The following is an 11,275-nucleotide window of genomic DNA, read 5'->3' as shown; positions in this document are numbered from 1 at the left end:
TTGTGTTGATTAAACTGTGCACATAAACTGCTAATTAATACTACACTGAAAGTAACATTTTCTGTTAGAGAATCAGTGAGTTGGAATTTATATGTATTTTTGTGGGTATGTGCATGCTTACATGCTTGTGTGTTTGTTTCCTGACATATTATGCCTTAAGCATTTTTTGCTACTGTGGTTTTTGCATAGAGAATTAAAATGTCAGAAAGCTTTCTAAAATTTCTGGTGGAAAAGAAGAGAAGAAAAATACATTGCATCTGGAAAATTGCTAACCCCTTTGATTTACTTCTCCTCCCTTTACCCTGTCACATTCCAAGCTTTTTCAGATGAGTGAAATGTCAACCTCCATGAAAGATTCTTAAGTTCATAAAGGCAAAGTAAATTAATTGAAATGAAGATGACTTCCATGGCTCGGATTAGAGCCGAGTTCTTTGTACTCTGTTAGAATCTTCTTGTGGTCCCTGCAGACTTTAGGAATATGCTTGGGATCTGTAATGGCTAAAGGACAAGAATAAATTAATTTTAAAATTAAATTTTGGAAAAAGTACTTAAATCCAGTAAGTGTCTCTTCTCAGTGGGAAAATATTTATAGCAATTAAACATCTTTTGTAATAAAATTTTAAATCAAGCCAATGATACAAATGAGTGATGTCCGAAACATTCCCTGACTTCATAATACTTTATTACTTTTGTGTTCTCTCTATTTTTGTTCCTAGAAGAAACTTGTTCAACTTCTGTTGTGAGAATTATGCTTTCATGCAATTTTGTTAAAAGACCATTTAGGCAGCTGTTAAATATCCTTCATGGTTTTAGAAGAGAATGACTTATTTTCACATATATTCATATATGTGATTAATAGGAATTTGTGAATTAAAACTTAAAACTAAAATGTAAGATTTTCTTTTCAAAAATTTCACAAATTAATAGTGTTCATTTTCATTTTCTTCTGCTTTAATTTAAATTTTAGTATCCCTTTGCTAGTACCATATATTTTTCAGATGAGAGACAGAAGTCATATAGTCAAGTTTGAATTTCATTTTCTTCCTTAGTTTTTCTACTCCTTTCCTCCTTATACTTAATAATTAGGTAATAATTAGTTGGAGCTTCTATAACTATTTTTTTCAGTTGAAACACCTTTTTAATTAAGGTTTTACACATACAATTCTCTGTATAAATATAATTCACACATTTTAAAAACATAGTAGATGAAGGACTATTTGCAATAATAAAATAAATAGTGGAATCATAGTTCTTGTCCTTTATGAGTTCACAATCTTCCTGGACAAACACATGCCTGAAGTTCTTACCCTCACCCATGCCTCAGATTGTATTATGGCAATAAGAATCTCATGAATTTTCCTGTGTTAACATTCCAACTTCCTTTTTTATACAGTGAATTTTTATTATGTATTCAAGTTGCCAAAAATAAATAAAATAAACTTTTGATGTAATAGGATAAAATAAAGCTAAGACAAAGTACATAAAATGAACTTCCTGAATTTCTCTTTCTCTTTCTAAATTTAAGTTTCATATACTAGAATTCATATTGATGTTATACACTTTTCTTAAGAGAAAAAACTAAGGAACATTTTATTTACTTTTATTTGGGCTCATTATTGATAGTATTATTGGGAGTTTTGGTACATTAAGTAATTTGAACCACACGGACATATGTTCCCATGGCTATCTCATCCCCTATTTGCCCCTTCCATACATTTTCCTTGCACACATGGTTTAAAAGATGTTTCTTGTACTCTTTTTCTTGAGCAATGTGGTTAACCCTTGAACCTCAGGATAATAGATAAATTTATGGGAGAATTAGGTAAGGTTTCAGTTTCTTAAGGATAAAATGAAATTTAAGAAATGGTTTATAAATTTTTGAAGGTGTCTTATTTATTTTATGAATATTAAATAGTAAGTATTTTCTTCTTATATAAGATCTTATGAAAGTAGAAAAATAAAGTCACTGCAGTCTTTGCTCTGAGTCCTGAGAACATATCTTAAAGGAATAACAGTTATGTAACCTATATAACCTTGAGGAAACTCATGAAATTGTGTGTATAAATTATGGGAATGTATTAACTTCATCGTTTCATCTGACTGTTTATTTTGCCTTCAAGGGAGGGATAACAGGCAGACCATTGGACTTAACACAGTTCTTCCCAAGATGATATGCAGTTGTTTTCTTTTTGTATCTTTACTTTCTTCTCTCAAATACCTTTGGACTTAATGCGGTTCTTCTCAAGACAATATGCCATTGTTTTCTCTTTGTATCTTTATTTTCTCATCTCAGACACCGGGTGCTTGTTGTGACTGCCATGATATAATTCACACATCACCTCCATCTGTATTTTGTGTGTGTGTGTGTGTGTGTGGAGTTTCACTCTTGTTGCCCAGGCTGGAGTGCAAGGGCGCGATCTCAGCTCACTGCAGCCTCTGTCTCCCAGGTTCAAGCTATTCTCCTGTCTCAGCCTCTCAAGTAGCTGGGATTACAGGTGCCTGCCACCACTCCTGGCTAATTTTTTGTATTTTTTTGTAGAGACAGGGTTTCACTATATTGGCCAGGCTGGTCTCGAACTTCTGACCTCAGCCTCCCAAAGTGCTGGGATTACAGGTGTGAGCCACCATGCCCGGCCTCCATCTGTTTTATGTAATGCTGTTCTATATATAATACTATAGTTTTAGTTAACCAGCAACTAAAAATATTCCTTGGATGAAATAAGAAGTGAAAAGATCAATTACAGTGTTTATGTAAGCTTTGAAAATTTTAATTTTCTAAATTTATCAGTGGCTCTTATTTCTGTCTTTCAACAATTAATTCAGATAGTATTCTATACAATAAGTAATTATGTTAGCTATATTTTGTATTAAAATATTTGTCACTTATACTACCAAATATTTTAGGAGAAAGATTAAAGGATCTTATTTTAAAATTCTAGTTGGTGGTGACCTCTCTTTTCTCTAATTAGAATATAAAATATATCTTTATTATTTAATGCATAATTGTTCTCTTTAACCTTATAGGAATTCATATATTGCATTGACTAAGAAGTATGACATTTTGCAAGAGAATCTACTTATTAAAGTTATATATTAAATAATATTTTAGTTCTTAGCCTCTAAATCCTATTATATATTTTTTATATATGCCAGGTAGTTTTAAATAATTTAACTGGTGGTCAAATATGCAAATGAAGTGCTAAATGAAATGCCTAGCAGTACAGCCCCATTTATGGCCCAAAGTCTCAACAATGACTAAATGTGATATTTTATAGCACATAGTAAATGCTGAAAGAGGATTTTTTTTGTTTCCATAATTCTCTTTATATAAGCATATTATCATTAATCTGGGAAATGTACTGCAAGATGGTGAACAATGCTTCAAGACAGAAACTAGCTAATTCTTCAGTTTTACTGAATAAAGTAGTAAAGAGCTGAAAGAAGCCCTTTTAGTACCTTTTTATTCTTAGAATTGCATACCACTATGTGTTTTCCATGTCCAAGGGGCAAATCCATTATTTCACTTGAAAATTTCATCATGACTCTATTTTATAGTATACTTTTGATTTTTTTAAAAAAAGAAACATTATGTACTGAAGTTTTTTCATGTGTCTTCACGTAGTGTATATTTGCAAATTTATTTTACCTGTTTACCTTGAGGTATATTTTAAAGGCTTAAGAGAATAATCCAGAACAATTGTTAGCATTGTCAAAACATGACAGCTTTTCAGTAGGAGGCAAAAGGAGCCCCCTATGAGCTATTTACACAGAAAACAGGGGAGGATGCCTGTCTGGATATAATTTAGAATTTCCATGAACTGAGATGGAAGATAATTAAATCTTGATTTTCACTAATATCTAGAATAAAACTTAGCATTTTCTTTCATTTAATATATAGACAATATATCTCAGTAGTATTAGCAATACCTGTGAATTTGTCACCAATAGAAAGAGTAGATATTTTCATGTAGAGTTGTTGTAGATTCCTTGAAATAACTATAATTAAAATTCATAATTTGATTAAGGCAATTTTCAAACACGACTTGAACATTGACATAGTTTTTAGCTCTGTTTCTGGCTCTTGCTGATCTATCATAAAGATGCACAGATATCACTACATCGTAGAGTTAGTTTTGTAACTATTTGGATGCCTGTATTTGAACATACTTTGTTTTGCTCCTAAGCCTATGCATTTTCTTTTACTTCAAATCATTTTCTAAGTAAGAATTCACAAACCTTACTGAATTGCCAAAAGGGTTCATAGGACATTCTCTTTTGCCATTATTTTCATTCTGAATACGTTGACTATTTTTAGGATTTTCATTCTTAACGTTTAGTCCTCTTCCTACTTCACTAAAAAATATTTCTAAGGTGTTTCTATGAATATTTTTCCTGACTTTTGCTTTTAATTTGAACCAGAAAACATATCCACAAGGGTAACTCCTTTAAAAAGTTGCATAAATTAACAGAGCACTTTTATATTTATTTTCTCATTTGACTTTCACAATTTTGTGACAGTGGGTATAATTATCATCTCCCTTTCACATTGTGAGGTAACTTAGGGACAGAGAGTATAAGGATCTCCTGTTGAAAGCCTCTCCTGATGCCTCCTTATTCTGCAGACTTTTTTTTAAGCGATGAAGAAAAAAATAATTTAAATATGCATTTTAAAAGTATTTTACTGTATTCTGTGAAGTACTTAAATGAAATTATTTTAAAATAGGCTTTAATTTTTCTTTCTGTTAAGTCAATGTTAGACTTCTTTCTCTTCATTTTGAATTTTTTAAATCCAGTTTTGCTCAATATACCAAACATTTACTGACAACCCACTTTGAGCCAAGACCTTAGAGAAACTAACATGCTGGTCAGGGAGACCAAAGAGAGTCAAACAAATAATTACAGTATGACATGAAAGTGTCTCAAGCAAAATACTATTGGAAAACAGGTAAGAGATTAATTAATTTAATATTTTATAGGTCATGGAAGACTACAGAGAAGAGATGACATTTGAAACAGACCTTGAAAGATGAATGAATTATAGAAATGACATTTTATCTCTTTTTTATTTTAAATAGAACCCAAATAAGTTTAGAAAAGCTATGTTCATGCTAGTTAAAATGTTTGTAATCCTTTATTATTTATGTCATTCCACAACTTTTCTCTAATTTTAAATATTCCATTTTGTTTTTATTATTATGTTTATTAACTGGACCAAAGTTCTCAAGCTCAACAAAAAATGATTTTTTTATTCAATAATGTTTTTCAAGTTTTCTGTAATACTATTAATTTAAACAAAATGTGCTGAGCTCATATTTTAATGTGCTATGCTAGCCATGGAGGTTATGAATAAATCCAAGCCACGGACATTCGTTTTCAAAGAATATATCACTTTAGTTGGAATAGGCGTGAATTTACCTGAACTTTCAAATAATATTAAAAAAAATAGATCGATACATTATATCTATAATATAACGTATAATTATATAAGCCATGTATAACAAAAAGTGGCAAAATTATACAGTTATTAAAATGCAATCCTGCGAAGCTGATAGTAAAGTTCCATAAGAAGAAGGTTTCACCCTTGTATACCTTAGATCGCTGACGCAATAAAACGGAGAAAATTCTTGATGGTTCATTAGAGGAAAAATATCCACTTACCAGACATGGGAGAAGAAAAAGAGGCAGCTGGGTATATGCTCTTTGTGTCATGTATTTTGTGTCTTTAATTTAACTCTTTGTCTGCCTCAGAAGGCCAAAGTCTGTCTCACTTTATACAAAACTGTTTTCTAAATTGTATAAACTGAGTTTTAATGGAGGAACAGCTATCTCTTATCTAAACCCCTCTATTCCCAGCTGTGAAATTGATTGATGTTTTTAAAGTTCTAAGGAGCTACCCTTGTGGATATGTTTTCTAGTCCAAAGGAAAAAAAAAAAGTCAGGAAAAGGGAATCATAGAAATACCCTAGAAATACTTTTAATGACCTAGGAAGAGAGCTAAACATTAAGAAAAGAAACCCTAAAAATATTCAACATATTCAGAGTGAAAATAATGGCAAAAGAGAATTTGCTAGGCTCATGTAGTTACATGACTCAGATTAGCATTTGTAGCTGTGTGAAGATTTCATAGATTTAAAATTCTTCATGTCATGTTTCCATTGGCTTTGGCTAAAGTCACTATTTGGCAGAACAGAATCAAGATTCTGATGCCAGATATGTCACTGATGATCAGTTCCATCTCACCTCGCAGTTCTCAGAGTTCAAATCAATTCAGCAAATATTTATTGAGTGCTTATGGCTGCTGACTTTTCTAAGTCAGAGAAAAGTAATGAGATGTTAGTAAAATGTGACATGTCTCTGGTTAGACAGCCACAGATATAGAAAACCATTATCATCATTGCTATTTTAAACCATAAGTTTAATTTGATTGCGTTAATAACAGTATTAGTGTACATTGCTTCAAATTACCATAATTTCCACACTGGACTCTTATTTTTAACTACAGAAATCACTGGATATGAACTGAAGTCTCCAAGGCTTGACTTATAGGTAAAAGAACACCATCCCTCATCTAGCATCAGTTATGTATATTTCTAATACCTCAGTTGAGGGACAGCATTAAGCCATTGTATAAACTAATTGGGTTAATTCTGCTCTGGAATTTAGGCAAATAATGTAACTGAGATAAACAAAGGGTCACTTATGCATCTACTTGTACACATTTATCTACACTTCTTATTTATACTACTAAATGCTTAAAACAACACTAGGCTATAAATTTGCCTTTTCTTTCTGATTCTCTTGGCAGGGTTTCTTACATGCTTAACTTTTAAAGAGTGGAGATCGGCCTCCTCTCAAATAAATAAGAGAGCAGTGGAAGGAAAAACTGCAGCTACAAAGTAGTTCTAACCCATTAAACGCAGATGGCCCACAGGGGGTTTAATCATCAGGAGCGAACACACATCACGCTGAAATATAGAGCTGTTTTCTATCACTTGTTACCATTTGAATGTCTGTCTCAAGAAAGTGAATTCCATATATCTTCCTGGCCATCAGTTGCCCTTTGAATACTCCTCTCTCTGATGTAGCTAGATTTCTCTTCAGAACTTACTGAGATGAATGAGCTCTTGCCACACGTAGAAGTGAAAGAAAACATTTCTTTCTTTGCCACAACAGATGAGATTCGTCATTAGGAGAATGGATTTGACCTTGTAAAGTGGACCAAAGCAATTAACAAACAAATCCCTTTGGGGCAGATTGAGTTTATTCTAGTCCTTTAACAGAAGCTTTTTTTTTTTTTTTTTTTTTTTTAAGTACTCACAGCAATCTTGTATAGTTATTGGAATCTGACCACAAAAAATCAAAAATCAAAAACGTGGAATAAAAAAAAATCATCTTCTATTAAACCTTTCTATGTAAGAGAATTTAAAAACACTTAAAAATCACATAGGTTTATCCTCAGATACCATATCAACAAGTCAAATTAGTCAAGAAGCCATGAAAGAAAATCGATAAAACCAATTTGATAACATCATATAAAATAAAAACTAGAGATCAGTATTAAGGTCTATTGCAAAATGAGGAAAAACCCAATTTTAGGACAATTTACAGTATCTAAGGGAAATATTAATTGTACTTGCCATCTCATACTCATTGTATGAGCTTCTTTAATATATTTATCTCTTACTCAAGATGTCCCTTCTATAGTGTCTTTCCCAGGCTTTTTATCTATGCCTTGTTCTTTTAAAATTTATTTTCCTCTTTCCTGGAGCCTATACCTAGCTAAAGTCCATTCTTCAAGTTTAAAATCTTATGTGACATTCATGGAAAGAACAGCTACCAATTCATTGGACAGCACAGTAAGTAAGCAGCTTTCTTACTTTCCCTAGAGTATGTATTTAGCTAATGCTATTAAAGTGAATGACACAATCTTGAGTAAACCCAGCTGATAAACCCCATGGAAGCTACTCATCTACCATGGGCCTGCAACACTTTAGCCTTGCTCTTTTATTTGTCTTTCTGAGTTTGTAAACCATTCAGCAGTTTGGACACTTAGATGCAAATTGAAAGTTATTATTTTAACCCTAAATCATCTAGTCAGTTCAAAGCATTAATAAAAAGGCATTTCTTCTTTTAAAATTTTGTGTATTTTGTTTGTTTTGCAAAGTCTGTTTTTTCAAAATCCAAAATAGGTCAAAGGAAATATATCAGACTAACAAAAGATCTGAGGTCTCAATATGTTTTAAACATTTGGATGCTTAAAAGTTTTATTATTAATGAGGAAAATATTAAATCCATTTATTTTTTATTTTTAATTCTTTTTTTACCAGTAGATGGCACTGCACAGATGTAAGAGATATTTACATTTAATGTGATTTAGGGGACAAGAGAATCATCAGCAATGCTAGCTGGTGTGAAATTCCCTCCAATACAGTTAGCTCTTAAAGTATTGTATCTGGGAGTCCCATCGGTTGTGTAAGGGAAGAACACAAATTCATTAATACCAATGTTATTGATCAAACACTTTAACAGTGCTCACTGTGTGACAGATGAGTAGGTTCTCTTATTCGCCTATTCAGGTAAGAAAACTGAAGCTCAGAGAAGTTAAGATTTCTGGATGTCAAACTTCTAGTGAGATACAGGACAGAGATTGAGCTAGGCAATTGAGCCAGTCTGTGCTCACTGCTTTGTCCCCTCTTACCTCACTAACATGAACCACCCATCCATCTATTCAGTGATTTCTAAGGAGCTAACTTGAAGATATAAGGTATTAAAACAAACACGCAGTCCAATTCGAAAATCAGAGAAGTACTAGGAGCATAGGAGTAATCTTGAGGAAAGCAAAGGGGTCCTTAAGAGGAAGAGAACATGTGGGTCTCCCTTCTAAAGAGCAGAGCTATTTATCTGATCACCTACTTGTGCTCACAGGCACACCAGTTATTAGGAGGCTGAAAATGGAACATAAAATCCCAACCTACCCCTGCTTTTGTACAACATATACATATAATTAATAGACCATATTTTCAAGAACAGTCTCAGGTTTACAGAACATTTGAGTAGAAAGCACAGAGAGTTTTGTTTACCCCTTTCTGTTATTAATATTTGTATTAGTGCTCTACATTTTTACAATTGATATGACTTTATGAATACATTATTATTAAAGTCTACAGCTGGCAACAGGGTTCATTCTTGGTGCTGTACTTTCTATGAGTTTTGACAAATATATAATGATATGTATCCACCATTACGGTAGCATTCAGAATAGATTTACTGGCCTAAGGATCCCCTTTGTTCCACCTATCCATCCCTTCTTTCTTTCTTCCAAACCTCTGAAAACCAGTTATCTTTTTATTGTCTCTAAAGTTTTGCCTATTCCAGAATATCATACAGTTGTAATCACAAGGTATATAGTCTTTCTAGATTTGTTTCTTTCACTTCATTTCATCTGAGTTTTCTCCAAATATTTTCATGACTTGGCTCATTTTTCATCACTGAAAAACGTCATATGGATGAATGTAACACAGCTTGTTTATCCATTCATACTGAAGGACATCTTGGTTGCTGTAAGGGTTGGCAATTATGAATAAAGCTATTATAAGCAATCATGTGTAGATTATTGTGTGGACATAAGATTTCAACTTCTTTGGGTAAATTACAGGGAGTATGATTTCTGGATCATATGGTAAGAGTTTACTTACTTTTATAAGAAACTGCCAAAGTATCTTCCAAAATGGTTCAACAATTTGGTAACTCCCCCAGCAATGAATGAGAGTTCCTCTTGCTCCACATCCTAACATTTACTGTTGTCCGTGTTTTGGATTTTACTTGTTATAAAAGATGCACACTGGTATTTCATTGCTTTAATTTGCAATTCACTGATAACATGATTTTGAACATCTTTTTATACACTTGTTTTGTATCTCTATATCTTCTTTGGTGAGGTGCCCAGACCTTTTACCCATTTTAAATTTTGTTGTTTTTGTTGTCTTGTTGGGTTTTAAGAGTTCTTTGATATTTTATATACAAGTTCTTTGTCAGATACAGGTTTTGCATTTTTCCATGTTCTATGGCTTTTAATTTTTTCTCTTGACAAAGTTTCTCACAAAGCAGAAGTTTTTAATTTTAATGAAGTCCAACTTACTAATTTTCCTTTTATGGATTGAGCTTTTGGTATTGTATCTAAAAGTTGTTACCAAACATAAGGTCACCTAGATTTTCTCCTATGTTATTTCTTAGGAGTTTTACAGTTTTATGATTTACACTTAAGTCTTTCATACCTTTTGAGCTAATTTTTGTGAAAAGTATAAGGCCTATGTCTAGATTCCCTTTTTTTCTTTTGTATGTGGATGTCCAGTTGTTGAAAAACAGTATTTTATTGAAAAAAAGTATCCTTTCTCCCTTGAATCACCTTAGCTCCTTTGTCAAAGATGAGTTGACTATATTTGTGTGAGTCCGTTCTTCGGCTACTTCTGCTTTTCATTTCTCTCTTATTTCCTCTCTTATTTCCTCTGTAATAAACTTGAGTGATATTTATTTCATTCCTGTCTCTTCTCACTCATAGGCAATCAGCTATCAAATCTTATGGTAAGTGTTTTTAATGTATTATTTATTTTATTACTACAACAATCCTATGTATTATTAGGCCCATACTAAGTGAGAAGCAGCTCAGAGAGGGAATCTACTTACCTAGAATAAAACAACTGTATTCTTCACTTCTTTGGGAAATTACCACACACATCTCATAAGTGGCAGAGCAGTTTGACTTCAAGATCTGAACTTCCAAGCACTACTGTAATTTCTAAATCTATTTTAAGTTGTTAATTCCCTTCACCTGTATTGCCATCATATTAATTCAAGCTACTATCATACCACAGTAAATTTATTAACAATACTCAGTATCTTCCTTCCTTCCTTCCTTCCTTCCTTCCTTCCTTCCTTCCTTCCTTCCTTCCTTCCTTCCTTCCTTCTTTCCTTCCCTCCCTCCCTCTCTATCTTCTTTCTTTCTTTCTTTCTTTCTTTCTTTCTTTCTTTCTTTCTTTCTTTCTTTCTTTCTTTCTTTCTTTCTTCCTTCTTTCCTTCTTTCTTTCTTTCTTTCTCTTTCTTTCTTTCTTTTCTTTTTCTTTTCCTTCTTTCCTTCCTTCCTTTCTTCCTTCTTTCCTTTTTTCTTTCCCCTTTCTTCTTTCCTCCTCCTTCCCTCTTCCTTCTGTCTTCTTCTTTCCTCCTCCTTCCTCTTCCTCCTCCTCCTCCCTCCTCTTCCTCCTCCTCCTCCTCCTCCTCC

The sequence above is a fragment of the Rhinopithecus bieti genome, unplaced genomic scaffold, assembly GCF_001698545.2.
Source record: "Rhinopithecus bieti isolate Rb0 unplaced genomic scaffold, ASM169854v2 scaffold_11966, whole genome shotgun sequence".
NCBI classification, from domain to species: domain Eukaryota; kingdom Metazoa; phylum Chordata; class Mammalia; order Primates; family Cercopithecidae; genus Rhinopithecus; species Rhinopithecus bieti.
This window is presented reverse-complemented; position numbering follows the sequence as displayed.